General features: G+C 36.3%; 1 protein-coding gene across 1 annotated transcript in view; it reads left to right on the plus strand.

Moving 5' to 3' along the window:
• Positions 1-18596, plus strand: part of LOC134798204 (growth arrest-specific protein 1-like) — a 454209-nt gene extending 435613 nt beyond the window's left edge. The window contains exon 4 of the transcript XR_010145163.1: positions 18582-18596. The gene's annotated coding sequence lies outside the window, so the exon portion shown is untranslated. The remainder of the gene's footprint in view (positions 1-18581) is intronic.
• Positions 18597-22111: the final 3515 nt, after the last annotated feature.

Here is a 22111-nt window from a genome sequence, read left to right on the forward strand (position 1 = left end):
CGAATATGGTAAGTTATTTAATTAGCGTTTTATTTTTGTGTAAAACGCTGTCATTTTAAAGCCGTACTTTTCGCCTTATTGCAAAGGAGTAAGGTGCAAAAGTGTAAACATATATTTCACGTCGACTCTTATTATACTATGTTATACTTATTATGGAACTTACTATGTTATACTTATTATGGAACGTAAACTATGAATTGAAAGAGCACGAAATAGTCAATATAATACGTTTGTTGAAAAAAAAAATCTACAGACGCTTAGGCGCGAAGGGTTATTGTCTCATAGAAAATTTGAATTTCGCGCCTTTTTCTACTGACAAAGTTGTTGGATAGACGTTAATATCAAATTAAAGAGTGGGCCTACACACTTCGCTGTGACAGAATGTGAAAGTGTCACCAAAACTGTCAAATGACTACGATAATAAGTATTCCTTTTATAATGCCACTCCACACTATGCCATTCTGAAATTAAATAAGAACGATAGATAGTCATGCGCAATTTTTATTTTTGTAGTGGGTCATAATTGACGTATATAATTACGAATATAATTTGAACATCAACCAATAATATTGGAAATGATATCAGTTATTTTTAATCAGCTATCATTCACGCGCGCGTTCATTTTGCTCAGACTTGGCCGCACAAATATTTGGTGCGAGCGAGACGCCCGCGCACGTTCGAATTGGCCTGTCACTTGTAGCAACTTGTAGGTAAGTACATACTTACCTACATACTATCCACGCGTCCTTGGCACGAACTCCAGCCACCGCCCGCATTGAAACTGTCCCCGCGCGCCGCAAGGAAATGTAATCCTTAGCATTAGCGCAAAGAGTTCAAATTTGGTAGTTTCATTTAGCGAATTTGATAAAATGCACATATTTATTACATTGACCATATTTTTGTGTGATTATGTATTGAATATCACTTTGAACGTTATCAGAACAAAGTCTGCAAGAAATTATATCTATAACCATTTTTTCTAGCATGTTTAAGGCGTAAATATATATACAAGTGATACAAATCATATTGATGTCGGATTCTCGGATAAATAGCTTAATGAGGTAGTTTTATGGTAATTCAATCAAAGACCTAATTATTACTTTTTTTTTATATCAAGTTACGACGTATATCCGTGAGGCCCCGCCATTTATTGAATTAGTTATTTTCCGTGTTAATATTTTGACTGATTCCATTGTCGACTCATTATAAATATTATTTTCGTCACGTTTACGAACTAAAAATACTATTACTATTTTTAACAAACAAGAACGGCTCTTTTTTTCAACTATTTTTTTTTACCTACTTCCGGACAGAAAGTTTTTTGGATTCGAAAATAAAGTATCTTAAAATGATCTAAAGAACAGGAATAAAAACAAAATTGCCTATTACTAATTAATGTTTAACGTAAGCGTATCTTTACTGGAGTATTAATGCGTTATTTGGTGTCTAGTACCACTAGTCGAAACGAAGCTCACAAAAAATATTTTATAAAAAATTTCAAGCTTATTCATAATAACATGTAATGACCCATTTTTTTGTTCACCTGCACTTGGTTTCGGACCGTTGAAATTAGAGTTTAGTGCCAGTAGGCAACGAAGAGAAGAGGAAATGACTCAATAGTCTCATCTTATTTAGGTACTTAAATAATGCATCAATATCGTCATCTTCATTTACCTACTTATTCTCCTAAAAGTCTTGACCTTATACAGTAGGTAACATCGCGTTTGCGTCAGTAGTTTTGTTTAGTTATCTTGCAATACCTAACCAGTACGAGTATTGTGAGATAACAATGTAGAACTACTCTGCCCAAATGAAATGACAACAAAGCATTCCAACGGAAAAGGGACAGATTAGAGGAATATCGCAAGTGTTAGCATTTCCAATTCGCAGATTCCTGATGATAAAATGAGGGTTATTCCCACTAGTTACCACTGGTAACAACTGGTATTTTTTTCTCGCCACTGCCACCAACTGAATTATAACGCGAATGAAGCGGAGCTTTTTCTGCTCCTATAGCTGATTGTAATACTCTTAGACGGCTTGACAATGATGTGATAATTATTAACTTCAATTAAACGACAGTAAAGAGTGGCCCAATAAATACCAACAAAATAAATCTTGAGTAGGCACTTCAGTAAGTATCTAAAAACAATTGCTTTGAAATTATAAGGCGCGGGATTAGGCCCGGCTTTGCATTTAAATACCTGCTTATCCCTAGAAACGAAAGAGATCAATTTGCGTACAATAGAATGAACGCTACTTATGGCTATGTAGGTACATACTCGTAATACGAACCTGTATCCGTCCGTGCTTTATAAGTATTACAATGTTTTCCGTTGCATATACATACGTGAATTTTTATAATCTGTCTACAAAGTACTTTCGGCTAAAGATAGTATACATAGTGGTTTATAACATAAAAAATAAAAGACGTACTTATAATCCGTATATTATGATTATCATCTACAAGTACTTAGTGTATATGTAATAACTATATACCTACATCAAATGATGTAGTCAACCTTTGAGAAAATAGTACTTTGATATCATGATAAAATCCTCTTTACAGTTTAACACGACTACCCGTGCTTAAACATTTGCCACTAAATCTTTTACGGGATTCTTTGACTTATCCCGTGATAAACTCCATGGGGTTAGAGAACTGAACGCACGAACACGCATTGTGTTTATCACTTAACTATCGTGATATATCGTGAACCGAGTTAATAAAAACTAATTAACGATGAAACCAACACATCAGCGTAATGACACAGGGGCACGGTGAAGTCGTCGAAGCAATTGTAGGTACGCTACAATTAGGTAGATAGTGATCTGAGGGTGTGCTATCGCCCATACCTACACCTACATTCTACAACAATCAGTCGCTGCAGCCTTGCCATAGTGTAATTGTTAGCTAACTGAGACATTTTTCTTACGTGTATACAAAGTGTTTGAACGTATACATACTTACTAAAACATGTGTACTAAAACGTAGCAAAATTATCATTAAAAATGGTGGGACGCTACACAAAGATTAAGTACCTATCTATTATTACTAATAATAATAATGAAGGCTAATAATTTATTAGCCTTCATTAAGTATTTCCTTTTATTTATACACTATAGAATCTTGTCTCTTTAACTACCTACCAGATACCTACATGACATGACATACATCATACATCACTCAATAAGCACTGTTTTTGATTGATTCATTATGACATGGTTCTATAGGCATAAGAATCAAATATGTTGACTACTCACACCAAAATGATTTTTAAATAAGTACTTCATAAATAGCGGCCACTTAGATGTCTGTCTGCGAGGTTTTGAATAAAAAATACTGCGCCGAAAATACTCAAAAGACCGTCATTTGTTTCAGGTCAATTATTTGCTGAGTCTGATCGAGGCTTCCATCATTTTTAAGGTAACAAGCTTACAAGAGTTTTATTCAATGATGTTAGACGTTGGAAAACTCTTCGTAATTACTAATCAGGGACTTATTTCTATTCTTTAGTTCGTGTAGATACTTGAAATGAAGATGATACTTGAATTTATTAACATAACACACTTACAATGTTACAAATGAATGTGTGAATTCTCAATTTTTCCTTTATTTTTAATATGGTAACTGTTCATTAAAAAAATGAAATATTTTTTATCTTTGACCAACACACGCATAATTTAGATTGTGCAACAAAAGCTTTAGTTTGGAAACTAAAAATATTGACAGTTGCTTTCGATAAAATCAATACCTTTGCCGAAAAGTATTGGTATTTTTTCTGTAGGTATAGGTAGAGTCAGCGTCATATTATTTGTATGGCGTACCGAACTATTTGAATACTTTGGATGCTACCTACTATATGGCGCTGACTCTACCCTGAATTTATCTAATTTTCCATTCCCTACCCTTTCGTGTTCTACCCTGAACATAGTTATATGTACTTAATTTCGTGCTGCAGCATACATAGGTAATAATTCTCACTATCTCTGTTCACCTGTTCGACGAGACATTAATAATTACCAGATCCCCGTAATACGCGTTATGCTTTCACCGCGTTCCATTCCCATGGGGCCTCATAGTCGAGCTTAGTTCGAACCACTTTGATTTATTAATCAAAGTGGTTCGAACTAAGCTCGACTAGTGTTAATATCCTGCTCCACTAATATTACGAATTAAAAATTACATACACCAGAGTCGCTGTGGCCGAAATCGGTCAGGGGAGCATCATCATCATCAACTAATATGTATGTTAAGTAATACATATATGTAAGTACCTACTTAAAATATTGAATTTATTTGAAAAGCTACTGAAACTGGAAGTGGTTTGTTTTGTGGTGTAACTTTTATGGATTCGATTCTTGATCTACTGATTGTTGCGGAACTTATGCGTGGAATATCCTTTTATTAATCCCCGTCGGCAAATGAGGGGTATCTTTGTATCTCTTTGTGGGATCGTAGCTCCCTAAGAGATGAACTTTCGCTATATTTACCGTTACGATTCGGGTAAGAAACGTAAGTCCACAATAAGTAGAGCTTAATAAGACGAAGAGGAAAGGAAAATAGTTCAGTTTGTCAAGAATCGACCCTTACATTTAAACTCGGTCAAAAACACCGCATGCGTAAGTAAAAGTGCTTTTTACTATTCCATTTCACCGGTTTACGGTTATCATAAACAGCAGAAATTCCGAGTAATATGATAGGTTTTCTTAACACATACTTTTAGATAATGCCGCGGACAGCGAATGATAAATCGACATCATTATGTCTTGTACGCTCGAAAAATATACCGTCATTCTAGATTATTAGGATGTTCCTAAAAATTCCATAACTTTTACGTAAACATATTTTTGCCTAGATGCACCAACTGGGGTCGGTGGTGGGGTTGGTGAAATGGGTTTCAAAGTCTGATTAACGTCAAACTGCAGTGAAGTGTGAAATTTCCCATACAAAAATTTTTGCGAACGCTTTAACGATGACAGACGATTTGGTGCAACCGACCCTATAGTTCGTTTTTTTTAGCATTTTAGATTAGGGTATATCGTTTAAACGAGGCAGTTGGTAAGAGGTTATTACGGTCAGCTAAGACTGGTGGAAGGCTTGGCTGTTTGAAGCTGATTTGTATTAGGGGGCTGTCCATAAATTACGTCATCTATTTTTGACGTTTTTTGCCCCCCCCCCCCCCCTTTAAAATCATACTTCGAATGACCCCGTTTCCTCCTACGTCATGTTACTATCGTCCGATGTCCAGACCCCCCCCCCCCTAATTTAAAATGACGTAATTTATGAATAGCCCCTAGGTATGCTAAGTAAGTAAATACGTAACATATATAAACTAGTTTTAGTCCTAAAGCTCAGCTACCTTCTACTAAGTCTAGAGTTAGAGCAAGAAAAGTCTGCAGCGATTTTGATAGCCCACGCAGTGCAAGTATTATTTATAAGTACCTCATAATTTCATAAAAGTTTGACGTTTAAAATAACACTTACACTGCGTGGGCTATCAAAATCGCTGCAGATTTTTCTCGGTCTAACTCTATTAGGTACTTCAAAAAATCACCGAGATATGTGGTAGACTTTACTTACCTAATAAAGAACGTATATATCGTTAAGTATAGGGACAGATAAAACCTGGTCTAACTGTTGGCATGTCTATTATTTTGTATTACTATGTTCTAAGAGTTTGATCTGGGGGTATTTTTAAGCTATATCTGATTTAAGAAGGTTTGACATATTTTTTTATTTTAGGGACTTTATGATGCTTTTAATACCGTATAGCAAATATAGTCCGGACAAGCCTATCGAGCTGAATTTGAGACTATTTCACCGACTCTTTGGTACGATTTAAAGTAACAAAAGGTTAATAGGCTGCCAAAACATGTTATCTAAGTGTCCTCTTCATGATTGCTCAATTGAGCAGCTGCGGAATAAATGTGGTGAATTTTTATTTTTTACATAAATACGATTTTTCAGCCCACGTTTTGGAATCCCTTCAATTTCTGATGCAAGCGAAATGACGAAGACAGCTAGAAGAATAAGCTAAAACCCAAAACCTAACGGACATTCATTGCGTTGATCCATCGCTAGAGCGGGTCGATAGAAACGCTCCATGATAGTTATAATAGATGTCAAAGTCAGAGTTGTCGTAAGTAACATGCCATATTCTCTAAAAGGCCACCATGCACAGATCCTAAACTTTTTTTAACGAAAAGAAATGCTTAGACTATGTCCAGATGTTTCGCTATACGAATCATGTGTTTGCTGTTTACACAGTACAATTTTTTTTTGTGTGATATTGTCTTGTTCGCATACCGCAAATTTTCTTGTAGTATTTGTCAGCAGTCGTTATTGTTACTCGAGAGGATTGGGTAAATTTCGTCCAAACCATATGCTTTACGTCGAGCTCCCAGCACTAAATAAGCACTAATTAAACACATGTGTAATATTGAAATAAAAAAATAATACAAAAAAAACGGCTAAGTAAAGTTGTCCCCATAATTAACGAGACGGTCTTTAGTGATAAGCTGATAAGGACCTACTAACCTTAATGTACAAACGTACATAACATACCTAACTCGGCTTTTAATTGGCTGGAGTAAATGTCATTTTCTTTTCAATGCTTCATTTTATGGACATATCAAATTTGTATACCTGTTACCACATGCAATTAATGATATTAGGGCGAGTTTTAGTGATTTTAAAGCACAGTAGGGCTACCGCCAATACCGAAAATCGTCAATTGCGGGCATTTTTCTCTGTCACTCTAATTACGCCTTCATTGGAGTAAAAGAGTAAGATCCCCGCAATTTACGAATTTCGGTATTGGCGGTAGCCCTACTGTATACAACCAACATGAAGCTAAATCACGGCGCGACAGGGTACTCTACCTAATTAATTAGAGTGTATGTGTAGCATATAAAAAAAACCGGCCAAGTGCGAGTCGGACTCGCAAACGAAGGGTTCCGTACCATTATCTATAAAAACGGTCACCCATCCAAGTACTGACCCCGCCCGACGTTGCTTAACTTCGGTCAAAAATCACGTTTGTTGTATGGGAGCCCCACTTAAATCTTTATTTTATTCTGTTTTTATAGTATTTGTTGTTATAGCGGCAACAGAAATACATCATCTGTGAAAATTTCAACTGTCTAGCTATCACGGTTCGTGAGATACAGCCTGGTGACAGACGGACGGACGGACGGACGGACAGCGGAGTCTTAGTAATAGGGTCCCGTTTTACCCTTTGGGTACGGAACCGTAATAAATAAGTATTGTAGTTTTTTAATCTTGCCTCCACTGCATATTGCATATCATATGCGCACACCTCATATGGTTTGATTCCATATAAAATAATCAGAAATTAAAGTAGAAACGTAAACTGAAAAATAAAATCCAAGATCTCTTCACGTTTTTCCAGTTTTTCCAAAGCGGGCAAAGGTTTTCCTTTTAACATCTAATTCAGGAGTTTTGTCAAGTCATTGGTCCGCGTCCCGAACTCCTATTATCGTGTTACGCAACTTACCGTCATTGCTCTTCAACTGCCGAATTTAACGCAACACTGCCTTAATCAAAGTATAGGGACGATTACAGTAATCTATCTCCGAACGTTTAACATTTACGTGCGATATTTTAATTTAGGTTGCTACAAATTCTTGGCCCTTCTCTGGTTAACTCAATCTAGCTGTACCCTTGGTCTTGTGTATCGTCACTTGCTTTACGAACCAAGTAAATAGGTACTTTTATTTGAAGATAAAATACTTTATATAAATCTACTCTGTCTTAACTCGCAGTTTGCTAAGGACATTTTATTCCTTTCTTGTTTCTTTGACCTAATTTTTGATTAATCTAATCGTTGTATTTTGTTCCGTCATTGTTAACACTCGGCTGGTTGGGACAAATTTATTTAGTAGAGGGTTTTCTCTTAATTTCGATGGTTTATCCTCACAGCGAAAAAACGTGCAAACAAACAAATAAAAATAGAGACAAAACTGCAGTAGTAGGTACCTACGTTCGTATACTCAGTAATAATGATATGAGGAATTCGGTGAATGAGCAAACCTACCTTTTTCATTTTTCCTATTCAGATAACAAAACAGTCCCTGAAACAATTTCGAGTTATTAATTTCCAATAATTATGCTATGGCTTACACATCCTTTAATAAGTACCCATGCATATGCATGGGTTGCAAATCCGATTCAACTACATACTGTACAATGGTAGATCTTTGAAGGAACAACACAAAAGATATATGTATAAATATTAACCGCTCAAATTAATATCTGCCTTGACAAATCAAAAGAAAATTCGTGAGTCTAGACTTTTAGCACCGAAAGACTCATTTTGATAGTACTTACAAGAATTCGTATCTGAATTTCGTTACATTGCGATTTCGTTACTCGCATGCGTGTGCTCGCACCGTTTGTCTCCCTCATACTGTTCCTGCCTAATGATAATATCTTGTCAACTTCGCTTAGACAAACTCGAATTGTAACAATTCAAGTCTAACATTTAATACTCAAATTAGTACGAATACTACGAGTAGGTACATATGTCGGTACATTGGCTCGTGTAATTCCACACGTCATGTCGCTTAGTGTTATGTATCGGCAAATGTAACCAAACACCGAATACATGTTGTGTTCACGCACATGTGTACATGCTCTTGACTATATGTAGCCCACAAACAAATGAGATTGCTTTCTATTTGGAACATTCGGAAAAAATATCAATTTATTACAAATATTACTTATAAGGAATATTATAGGAAGTATTTGGATGGGTTTTTGGCGAATTCCTTTAAACTGATGTTTTATAGTGTAATTGGATACCTACATAAAAAAGAACGCTTCAGAAATGTATCTTTAGAAAATACACTTACATATTTAAAAATATCACTGCGTATTTCCTATAAGCAGAAAAAAATTGGAAAACAGTAACAATAATTCTAATTTTACATGACATTAAAGCTCTCCAAAGGGCCTCTACCTATCAAAAGACCGGGATTTATACACCCGTGAAATCCAAAATGGAGAAACAATATTCTAATATTACAAGAGATATTTTCATAATAATTGTGGTATTTCCTCCAGACATTGTGTAAATTCAATAGTCTCGTTCGATTCATAATGTATAAACTTTGGCCCGAGAAACTTCCCTAGCAGTGCTCTTCATATTATAACAGTCCATCGCACAGTACATATCTACAAAACATCAGTCCATTAGATTCTGAGGCACAATGTTTGTTACTCGACATTAAACAGCTTTGACCTGAATGGTTGTTGTTTGAATTTTGTTGCTCACGGGCATCGAATGTTAAGTTAACGATGGAGATATAATGATACGCTTATGTGTTTCATGAAAATATTCTATATATAAAATCTTTTTCACCTATTTAGCACGAACTAAGTAACAACATATCTGAATAACACAGGTTATTGTGAATGACAATATTGACAATGCTGTGAACTCATCGGCACATGTGTTTTGACAGTGATATTGCTCTTAATTACATGAATATGGTAGTTAGACTAATTAAATAACCAGCGTTAAAAAGACATATGTATACTTGGTGGCAGTCACCAACTAAAATTATGTTTTTTTTTTTTTTAATCTCATTTATTTTATAAGCCATACATCTTATGATTAAGTCGACACTAAAATTATGTTTACCTACACCAAATTTTAGCTCAACCTGACATCGGAAACTATTTTCAAAACTTGCTTGCAAGGTTCAATCTAACGAACATTGCAAAATTTGCAACATAAATAAAAGCTTGTAAAATATTTGGTTCAGTGAAGAGGAACCAAGAATGAAAGTCCTCAATATTGGCTGAGGATTCTGTTAAGCCTGTGGCATTTACTTGAGGCTAGCAATGTAAGGCTTGGCAGTGCCGATAAGGCAGACAGTCACATGAAAGCTTAACAAGGCCTAAACCCATTAGCTTAGATGTAGATATTTCCTTAAGGGAACAGGCGCCACGATGGAATAGATAGTTCGCATCAGTCGGCGGCTGACACAAAGTAGAGGATATATGTAGATATTGTAGATAGTATGACGGAAGGTTCACTGTATTAAATCGATGTCTGACCTGAAAATAACAGCTCTGTCGCGTAAATAAGTAATGTTTTTCGCATACGCTATCTAAGTAGGGATTACAGCTTCGAGTAACTTTCTCTCCAGTCTGCATCGTCCTTTCTTGCCCAGGGGCTCTAGTTTTTGTGTCTTGTTAGAGAAGTTTGACTTTCATAAATATTGATGTTCCTTATACACTTATAGCTCATACATACCAACCTACATTATTTTAGCTGACATTATTATTTGTGGATAAGCGACTGGTTTCTAAATTCACGATATTTCATTCTCTGCTGCTGCTACGCGATGTAACTGATGTACAAAAATGGCTTTAATAACATGTTACGTCTTCTACTTAATAAGTAGGTATTTTATCATTGAAGTCGCAATGAAGCTGGATTTCATCCTAAATCATTGAAAAATAAATACATTGGTCCAACAAACTGCCAACAAACTGTCCTGCAGTTTGGCAGCAGAAAAAAATCTGTAAAATAGGTAGGGTTTATTTCATCTGAATAAATGATTTATTTATTTTTTATCAATATATCGTAATTGTCACCGCGGGAGCCCTCCCAATTTTCTATCGGCTACGGCTTTATTTCGTCGCCGACGTCATAAACGACATGCCGACTAAGTTTATTATTCGCTATAAAACAGACGACGCCACATTTGCCATTTCCTAGATAAGCTTCAGGCAACGATAACAAGCAACGTTTTAGTGGTGCAAGAAATATTAGTACTAAAAGCTTAATGACTGCTATATAAAGTTAAATAAATTATACAGCAGCAGCGGCAAAAATTTTAATCGTTTTTTTATTAATCTGAACCACCATTATTTTCAATTAAGTAATTTGGTTCGGTTTTCTTCTGCGAAATCAACCAACTCATAGTTCCGAGACTTAACGAGTAATTGGGGCACATTGCTCAATCGATATTATTATAGTAAGTCTAGTAATATGTAGTAGTAGAAAGATCTCGTCAGGCGACGACACATCAATGGAAACCCCCAATAAGCTGGACCGTCGATCTGTTCCAGATCACGGAAAACTGTTGGGTGAAAGCAGATCTCGAATGATCGTTAGCAGATCATTTGAAGCACTTCGTTCACTTTTGCTACTTCTGGTGCTGACCACGAAGTTTGTCTAAACATCGGCAATAGTGGATAACATTAGACAATCTGATAATGCCACAGTCAAAAACATTACCTAAACAAAACACTTATGCCCTTCGAGAGTTACTATTAGACGCTGAAGCAATTAAAACTTCATCAGTCTGTATGTGGCTGGATTAAGCTACAGCTTGCCTGCGGCAACAGCGTACACCTCTTTCATAATTAAACTTGCATCTGGCAAATTTTATGACTGCTTTAAAAACATATGCTACAACTGGAAGTTAGTCTCCAGACAAAAAACTTACTGAAATGGTGGAATGTTTTCAGGCGACAGTTACCACTTCCTCGGTTGGCGACTTGTCAATAATTTTATTAGATAAAGTAATAAATGAGAAGTTGTACAGTCAGCAGCAGAAGTTGCTGAGCGCGCGAGGTGTTCAAAATTACCTTCACACTATACACGAATTTATTCTCTTAACAATAAAGTCGCGTCAAGATCATTAATGCTCTATAATGACGCTTACGCTTAAAGTTAACTGAAGTGTGCAAAATGGAAGACATCACGGATACTTATGAACAATTGAACATTTCATATTTCATCATCGTCTAAGTTGAGGAGAGTGTTTTGAAAAGGGCTTATGTCTCTATGAACATCATACAAAAATAAGTCCTTTTGTAAAGACACTCCTCAGTTGAGACAGTTGATCTTGATCAATAAATAAGCGAAGACATTGAAGTGTAAGTAGCTTTTGTTTTTCACGTTACTCTACATGTCGTACCGTGCGTGTTAATAATTTCACAGTATGCATATTTATTACTTTCTATACTTACACGCATAATAGAAAATGAAAGTGTAATAAAATAGATACATATGTTTATTAGTGAGATTAGCAGATTAGCACACTTTATGGTCCATCGTTGACTGCGCTTGGAATCACGTGCGACGCAATTGCAAGAAAAACTGATAATCATAAACATTTTTGTCACTAATCGTGACACGTCACTTTCTTCAGAGCCTTATCACTAGGGAATGCAAATCGGTTATTTTTTGTATGGAAATAACCGCGGTTTCGGTTAATAACCGATTATTTCCATACAAAAAATAACCGATTTGCATTCCCTACTTATCACATTGGCGATTTGTGCGAGAATTGAAAGCGAAATTCGCTGCGCGCTCGCTTCGTTTTTAATTCTCCCTCAAATCGCCAGTGTCATAAAGCTCTTAAGGTAGTAGTGTTTAGCAGGCTATATATCAGAATCAGAATCAGAACATTTATTGGTAAAAGCAATATTATTTTACATGTCAGGAACTGGGTAGGCCTCCCCCTTTGGGGGGTGTACATATTGGGTAAGTACATTTTTACAATATATGTCACAAGAATTATAAAATTTTAACAGGCATACATGCCACGGTTTAGCATTGCAATGGCTTGGCAGTGATTCTGTTACGATACCCGTGGTGAAATACAAAACACTATAAAACAGATGCTCGTTCAATCGCCATCAATATTTTCTGAATAAATTAGGTCAAAGCTCTCTTGCTCCAGGAAATACGAACTATAACAAATTGACTGACCTTAATTGGCACTTAATATGAGAATACTAATTGAGCCGATTTGTTTTCTCCTTTCCCGATCGAGCGACGGAAGCGACGCGATATAGATCGTAATATGTAGTTCAGAAAATCCATAATAATTTTAGACTTATAAACTAGTATATAGACTTGACAAGGTGCAAGTGATACATCTATGTGATACGGCATCTCCTTACCATTATGCGCTAATATATAGTTATGCCACCGATGCAATATAAAAACAGATTTAGACGTTTTGTGTGAGAGTGACAGCTGACTTTGTACATTTTCCCATCGTCACATAAAACACCTATCCCCTCGCTGACAATAAAGTTGATGTTGTCTATTTAGGTTGACACTTGTGGAGATAAAAAAGTACTTAAATCTTCCGTAAACAAACCTATGATTACGGATCCCAAAAACGGGCACCACTCAACTCGCTTTTTGCTTCGGCGGAGAGACACCAGGTCTCTGAACTCTGATGCTTCAGTAAAACTAAGTGTAGTTTTAGAATAAAGCCTTAACTAAAAGCTATCGTTACTTTTTACATAGTCCAGGAAATCCACAATGCAGACGATCGTGACAAAAACCCTCGGAACTCATGTCCGATTCGCGCTAAGTCGTTTTTTATTAGGGCTTAGTCCTCGCAGCCTGGCGGCTCGTTAAGAGCAGCTTCCTTTTTAGGTACAGCGGCGTCTGCGGCGGCCAGTCTTGTTCCTCATAAGGGCATAGGGGCTATTCATAAATTACGTCATTTCAAATTAGGGGGGGGGGGTCTGGACATCGGATGACGATAGCATGAAGTAGGAGGAAATGGGGTCATTTGAAGCATGATTTTTGGATGATTATAGGGGGGGGGGGGTCCAAAATCGTCAAAAATCGATGACGTAATTTATGGACAGCCCCATAGCGCTATATATAGGTATTAAGTCGGTGGATACAGGATGTATTGTGATAACAGCGAAACGGTTTATACTGTTTCATTTATCGTCAAGATCTTCGTAATAAATATAAGATTTTTTTAAATACTTTGGCTTTGCCATAGGGTAAATAAACTTACTCGTTGTTTGCGCCCCTTGGCTCATTATTTGAGTGTCTATCGGTGAATTTATTTTTGCTGACATTGGTTGTATTGTAGGTGCCTATCGGCAGGATTCCAAATTCCAATGATACGTCACAGAAAAAGTGTTCGTTACAAAAAGCTTATGTATTGCATTGCATGAACTTCTTTACTTGCTTTTAATTAAGTACTTAACATTTTAACCATTACTTTCTAGAAATTACTCCGTAATGGAAACACTAGTTTGCCTGAAGCAAACCAGTGAATCTAAAGCATTTCCTTATTTAATAATACATGACAGTACTAATCGCTGGTTATAAGTTCTAATTACGAATATTAAATCAGTTTTTACCGATCAATACTACACTTAGGTCGTGTCTAATGACTGTGAACTACGTGGTGTTACTCGTACGTGGTAGGGTGGTAGTACTTAGCAATTACAAGTGCGGTACTGGCTAATGTTAGTTACATGACTATTGTGTTGTGTTGTGTTTTTTATGTTTACAGAAAGCTTTTAAATAATTAACATCAAATGTGATGAAATCAGCATTTCGGCATCAGAAACTGTTTGTTCTGTGTGAGTCAGATATCTATTTTAAGCACTTGGATGTGCCGTATCCGCTGGCTCACACTTGCAAACAGGAGTATCATAATTATTTAACGCAATTGTAAAATGGCATTATGAAACTACAAAAATATTTCAATTTACATATTGGGATTTGTTTCTCTGGAATTTTATTATGTGATTGACTTAAAAACACCGTCGGTCACATACATGCTCAGAAAATTTTGCTCAAGTGCAACACACATGAACAAAAACCGGCAATAGCGTTGAAATTTGCCGCAGACACGCTACGTTGGGTATTTCATTAATTTATGTTTGTGCGACAATTGATGCAGCGTGCTCAGTCAAGACTCAAGAGCATTTTGCTCTGAGCATAGTTATTATTCCGACTGCTACAAAGCGTAAGAATTTTGTTGTAAATGTCACATTTTTCCTACATTCCACTGCACCAACAGAGTCGCAGCTGACGTTCACAAGACCACGTAACAACTTTAAGAAGCATTTTGTGGCCCGAGCAAAACATTGATGAAATTTTAACCAAAATGTCGACGATGATGACGAAGCGTTTTGATTTCCCCGAGGGAAGCTCCTAGTTTGAGTAAGTTTTGATTCATTTGTTGACAAATGAGTAATAAATGGTATGATCGATAACTGCATTAGCTGGTTTGTTAGTGCACGACACCTTGCACTTTGAGACTATGCGCTGAAACTTGGCACAGTTGATTGTTAGCTGGTCTTGAGCAGAAACAGACCGGTAGACATCGAGAGCCACGTTTCATTTAGTGGGGGGGAGGGGGAAGTTCGACGCCGCCGCGCTTCACTTGGAGCAACATTTCTCTAAAACTATACCTATTAGGGCATGTAATATATCATTTTCGGTGATCTCAATACAAAATATTATTAAGGTGGGAAAGTTACTTATAACTTGTTCTACAATCGTTTATTTTTTTTAGTTTTTCATTAATATCTCGTAAACGGTAGCCCACAGCAAAAAAATATCTTTTACGTAAATAATCTGTTTCAGATTTCTTATAAAATAAGTGCTACTTTCTTTCGCTAGGATGAATATTTAAACAAAATTGAAGGGAGAAAATAAATTATAAGGTCGCCTTTTTTAGTCATTCGTAAATAACTCGTAAACGATGGCCAATAGCACAAAATTTTTTATTACATGAATAATTTACATAAAATTTCCTACAAAAAGGTTATTTAAACTTTTTCGCTAGGGTCAATATTAAAAACGATATTAAAGAGAGAAAATAAATTCTAAAGTCCTCTTTTTAAATATTGACCCTAGCGAAAAAGTTTGAATGACCTAAGTAGTTATTTTCTCCCTTTAATATATTTTTTTTAATATTGATGGTAGCGAAAAAAAGTAGCACTTATTTTATAAGAAATCTGAAACAGATTATTTACGTAAAAGATATTTTTTTGCTGTGGGCTACCGTTTACGAGTTATTTACGAAAAACAAGAAAAATAAACGATTGTAGAACAAATTATAAGTAACTTTCCCACATTCATAATATTTTGTATTGAGATCACTCTGACCCACGCTTAATATTATTTTTTATCTCCCATTTATCAACAGTTTTGTATAATAAACTATATATTTTCTTAAACGTAATAAGTGTAGCTTTACGACTGTATTTTTTGTTTTCAGATTCCTGCTACACTTTAAAAAATAATTGGCCAAGCACGAAGTCAAGACTAGGTGTTCAGAGCACCGTTCCCTTTCTCTATACGCCTTAGGGGCTGTCCATAAATTACGTCATCGTTTTTTGACGATTTTTGACCCCCCCCCCCCCTAAAATCATCCAAAAATCATGCTTCAAATGACCCTGTTTCCTCCTACGACATGCTACCGTCATCCGATGTCCAGACCCCCCCCCCTAATTTGAAATGACGTAATTTATGAATAGCCCCTTACTAACTCTATGTGCTCTATTGTGAAAAAAAAAACACAACGACAGTGAAGAACGGAATTCTTAATTTGATTTTTTTCAGATAAACTGCAATAATAAATATGATTCTTACTGGACACATTGAGATAGTCAATTGGTTGGAAAGCCCGTTCGAAATTTAAACTTATTTGCAATATAATAAGGTTGTATTTTGTAGATCTCTCTCATACTTATAGTAGGCTATTCAGAAAAAAAAATATCTCACAAAAATAAGCAAGCAGAATTAAACTTTGTATCAAAGACATAAGTCATAAATTTCAATGCCAACGTTTTAACTAAGGATCTTTCTCGCTAAAACTACTTCCTAATATGAAATGACCAGTGTAAGCATCAGTTAGCTAGCCCTAAGCAACCAAAGATCAGGCTGCAGTTGAAAAACTAATAAAGATAAAGTTAAGCTGATAATTTTCCCGCCGTCTCCATGCTTCTTTAAGTTGGGTATTGACTGGTCAGCTGCCTGTTAGCTATAGTTTTCGCGAAAATCGCCAGGACAGAGGTGAAAATTTTTGTATGAATACTTGCAACTTTAAATGCATTTTTTATCGAAACTATTGCACTCTAAAATGAAGTCAAAATCAGTCCATCGACTCAATTTTTTGCAAGCTTTCTAATGGTACCCCACACGATTCTTACAAATAAAAAAAAATTCAAGCTACTCCTCTCAACCCCCTAAATTTCCCCCTAAAATCAGAAATAAGCAGTTTTGATGTGTTCTTATTCACAGTGTTAGTGATGGTACTTGCCATAACTATTCCAAATTTTAGGTACCTACATCAAACGGTCTTTGAGAAAAACGCATTTAACCGATTTGCAAGACCGAAGTGATCCCATAAGGGGCTATTCATAAATTACGTCATTTCAAATTAGGGGGGGGGGTCTGGACATCGGATGACGGTAGCATGAAGTAGGAGGAAATGGGGTCATTTGAAGCATGATGTTTGGATGATTATAGGGGGGGGGGGGAAATAAGTTTTTTAGTCTTTTCTACTTTATGCTTTTTTTTTGTTAGAAAGTGCATTGTGTTTGTTCCAAAACTAGATTCCTCATCCTTAATTTATCCGAAAATGATATATTACATGCCCTAATAGGTATAGTTCTAGAGAAATGTTGCTCTAAGTGAAGCGGGGCGGCATCGAACTTCCCCCCCTCCCCCCCACTAAATGAGACGTGGCTCTCGATGTCTACCGGTCTGTTTCTGCTCAAGACCAGCTAACAATCAACTGTGCTAAGTTTCAGCGCATAGTCTCAAAGTGCAAGGTCCCCATACAACGGTGTGCAGTAACAAACCAGCTACATGGACATTTGATCCTTACAGAACAGTCGTAAGCTCAATTTAGATATTTAGAACATTAAGTAACACTACTGTATATTGATATTGAGATCGCATTTACATCAACTGGTCTGCACACTGCAAGCATTGATATTAACACTAGCAGAGCTGCCCAGTCAACAATTAAGCCAATTACATTGTATCGACAGAACCAGCACGCTCGAGAACTCGTATCATAATATCACTTAATCAATTCGGTCATGAGTTACTGAACTGAGGTCATTAACACCATAGTTCTTATACTACCGTTTTTACACTCGCGGTACATGCTATGTATCTATGAGTTTGCTACACGGTTGAACTGCTTCACAGATACGGAGTCGATTAACGATAACATCGATTTATGTTTTATGTATGAGTGCTTGTTAAAAGCGCGCGCAAGGCAGACGAATATAATATGCCATTTCTTGTATTGCTACTATTACAGATGCTCGTATAATGTAACTTGTCAGACGTCAATCAATTTATCATCGTTTCTGGACTTTCTGGTTGTATCTTTTCACCTACTTATATTAGACATTCGCGTTGCCAAACTTGGAATATTCGATAGATCAAGTCGGTCCCCGCCCGTGTAGGTAATTACAATGAACATTGACAATGTTCCGCTGGTCTGGTATTCGGGGCACGGTGATTGCGGTCGGCGACAATGCCCGGGCCCACTCATCAGGGCCCTTTTGTCTTGCCCAAACGAACCAATCCTCTTTTTAGTAGCGGGAGCCAATTTTGAGCTTTGATGCATGAAATCCAGCTGAAAGTTTATTAAGTTCCTTTAAAATTCTAATATGTACGTGAAAAATCAAATGCATTTGCTACTCTGACTATTTACTTGTTTTTAATGCTAGCAAAACGCAAGCCGGAAATAAAATTACGAGATGAATATAATGGTCTCTCGCATTAAAACTGTAACAGTTTCCTGAAAGCGCACTGCTTAATACATCCTGTTGAAACGTGCATTTAACCCCTTTGCCCGCATTCCCGCCAATTCGCGAAACTAAACCGTATAAAGCGCAGGGATGCCAACCTGAGAGATTAAACGGCTAGTCGTTAACCTGACAGTGTTACGTGCTTGGCAATAATTACAAGTTCATAGCCCAGGGTTCCGTCTGATGCCAACCTAACCTGAAAATTTAATCAATAACGCTTAAAAATTTTTTGATAGCGCAAAGAAGTTGCCGATAGCATTTCTGGAAAGTGTAGATGTTTCTCAAGTAGAAGTTTTATGTATATTTGTTTAATTATGGCATTTATATAAAAGTAAAACCTTAATATTTAATAATATTGCGTGGATGCAAATTATCACGGGGTAATTTAAAATTAACTTTTGTTACATAACAATTTCTGAAAGTTTCTGGTATTGTTATGAGTTGTCGTTTCATATACATCTATCTACTTTTGAACATTTCTTCCTCGTGGATGTATTATTAAAGACTAACAGTCTATTATCTATTCTGAGGTAAAGATACCCTTGTCTTAATTACTAATTCATGGCTGTGAATAACTAATACAATAGATATAGCCGATATAGGTCTGAACCTACTATAGATAGTATAAATAGACAAACTAGATGCAAGCGATTTGCTTACGAGAATACTAATCCAGTCGGCATGAAAAATATCCCGCCATGATTTGCATACAATAACCGGTTGTGAATGGCACTGGCGGGGACGTGCTCTTGTCATCTTTTGCCCGGAATTGCAAATTTTAGATACATGGAACAGTGTGTTATATCCTCCAAGTAACCTTTGTGAACCTAGCATATCAATTGATAGCATCTCACAATTGTGTGAGAGTTCTAGTAGCATTTCTTTAACGGGTGCAATTTTATTTCACAAGTCTCGTGACGATTTCTCGCGCATTGCAAACTGGCGTTATGGAAGGAAGGAATTTCATTTGTTTGCCCGATGCGAACTGGGGAAATGAACATTTTTTACACGGCAACTCTTCCTTTGTGCGTTTTCGGCTCCCGCATTGTCATTTATGAAAGGAGCGAATTTGAGTCTATTGTTAGGCCTTACAATTAGAATGATTTTTATTACTGCTTGTACAACTGGATTTATAATAAAGGTATTAATAACCCTTTGTTTTGAAACTATACGTATATTTTGATGAATTAGTTTAAATTGTAATCTTCATTATTTAGCAAAATTGTGATTTGGCTTTTGATCATACACCAGAGGCGTGGCCGTCAATCATAATCAATATTCAAACAGGCTATTGTACCTAAAGCGCAACATCTGTGTGTACTGTGTAAACGTATCATGTTTCCAATCAGTCCACTCGGACGTAGACATAATATTGCGCAAATTGCTTACTTATTTACTACGTATGGTTTTGGTACGCGACAGTTTTAACGCAAAATATCACACGGGCCATATACATATATCTGTTACTGTAAAAGCCCGAAGTACGGCAAAACCTAGGTTTTACCGGTAAATCCTAGTTTTTACCGATGCCGATTGGTAAAAGCCTGAAATGTTAAATCTTACTAGTTTACTTCGGGCTTTTACCAACACCGATATGGTAAATCCTAGGTCTTACCATGGCGACCGGTAAAGTTTGAATCATGCACTGATTCTTGAGATTATTAGATGATAATTTTTAAGAAAAAAAACCGACTACTATGGGGCCCGATGAAAGATTATGGTAGATGGTGCACTATGTAGAAAAGGAGGTAAAAACCACCCACTTTTCTAGTAGCATTTCGTTTCTGTAAGGGTCGCAGTTCTAACCTAACCTAACCCACTTTTGTTCGGTTCTGTGAGGATCGCAGTTCAAACCTAACCTAACCCACTTAACGGCGCATGCGGTGCGGTGTACGGGGGTTTGAGCGGGAGGGGTTGAGAATCAGTGCATGATTCAAACTTTACCGGTCGCCGTGGTAAGACCTAGGATTTACCATATCGGTGTTGGTAAAAGCCCGAAGTAAACTAGTAAGATTTAACATTTCGGGCTTTTACCGATCGGCATCGGTAAAACCTAGGTTTTACCGGTAAATCCTAGGTTTTGCCGTATCTTCGGGCTTTTACAGTAACATATATATCTTGTGATAGGCGCTATTACTACGCTTTTGTAAGGCATGTTCGGGTCTTGTTTTTTTTCCCCTTACCCGACGGAAGCCTTTTAAATTCAGGCTTTTGATGATATCGGTTCACTTGGCAGACTAAATCTGATATGAGTTGAGTCTAAGGGGCCGTGAACGGCGCAAAGCTCTTTAAATTCAATAGATTTCAGTGTAAAGTTGCGAAGTTAGTTCGCCTTCCGTAAAGCCGGATACTGAAGAAGTTTTCTCTACGGTTTTGGATTTCGCTCAGATTTATAGCAAACCATATTTTACCTATATACAGGTGGTAGAAAGGTAATTAAAATTTCACTGAAAAGATGCAAGTATAACTAACCCCTGTTTAGGGCTTGCAAATATTCGAAACTTTCAGGTATTCGAATATTCGACTTTTTCTGACGACATATTCGAATATTCGAATAATTATTCGAATATTATAAAAAATAAGAAAAAGAACGAGAAATCGGTTTATTATCGTTTCATTCAAAAGCTTATTTCACTTATTGCTAAAACTAATGATATTTTGCAGAAATCTACTTAATTGACTAGATTTTATCATCCTACTATGAGATGCCCACATTTATAAAAACAAGTAAAACGCCAAAATAAGACGTATTCAATATTTCTAGATAAAACTTTTATTATAAATGCGCCGTTGAATGAAATAATATAACTTTAATCATCTAAACCAAACCTAGGTATGTAAGATATTTTTTTTAGTAGGTAATTATTTTCTGATTTAAATTAACTTGTAGTCACTCAGAGGCCTTAATTAATGGTTGGCTTAATTATATAATATTGGAATATTTAAGGGAAAAGTTAGTTGACTACTGGATTATTCGTCAGCTAAAGGTGCATAGTTAGATTACCTAGTTGGGCACTTGGGCAGGTTTGGTATGATCAAATTTGAGAATTGCGATAAGTGCGGGCAAGGTTTAGTCTTAATAAACAGAATGACCCTTTAACTTAAAACTTATGCACCGTAAAAATAACATACTTTTTGATTTCGTTTTCTTTCAAATTGAGTTAGGTTTCACTGTATTCACGAAGTCTATCGAGAGGAATACAGTAAAAATATTATTTCCTTCGTATTTGGGTACCTACCATTACTCATTCACTGTAAATACCCGGAAAACACACAGAAACTGTAACTGCAGCGGATTAAATAGATTTTTTATAGTAATAAAAAATATTCGAATATTCGAAACCTGAGCGGCCGAATATTCGAATATCAAAACAGGCCGAATATTCGACAAATTCGAATATTCGAATATTCGAATTGCAAGCCCTACCCCTGTTACATACCTAACGCTTTGCTATAGGTATACTTCTAACATATGTGACGTCCCACGGTCAAAGGTACCTTATGGCGGGTATGGAG

Source organism: Cydia splendana, chromosome 16, assembly GCF_910591565.1.
Source record: "Cydia splendana chromosome 16, ilCydSple1.2, whole genome shotgun sequence".
NCBI lineage: Eukaryota > Metazoa > Arthropoda > Insecta > Lepidoptera > Tortricidae > Cydia > Cydia splendana.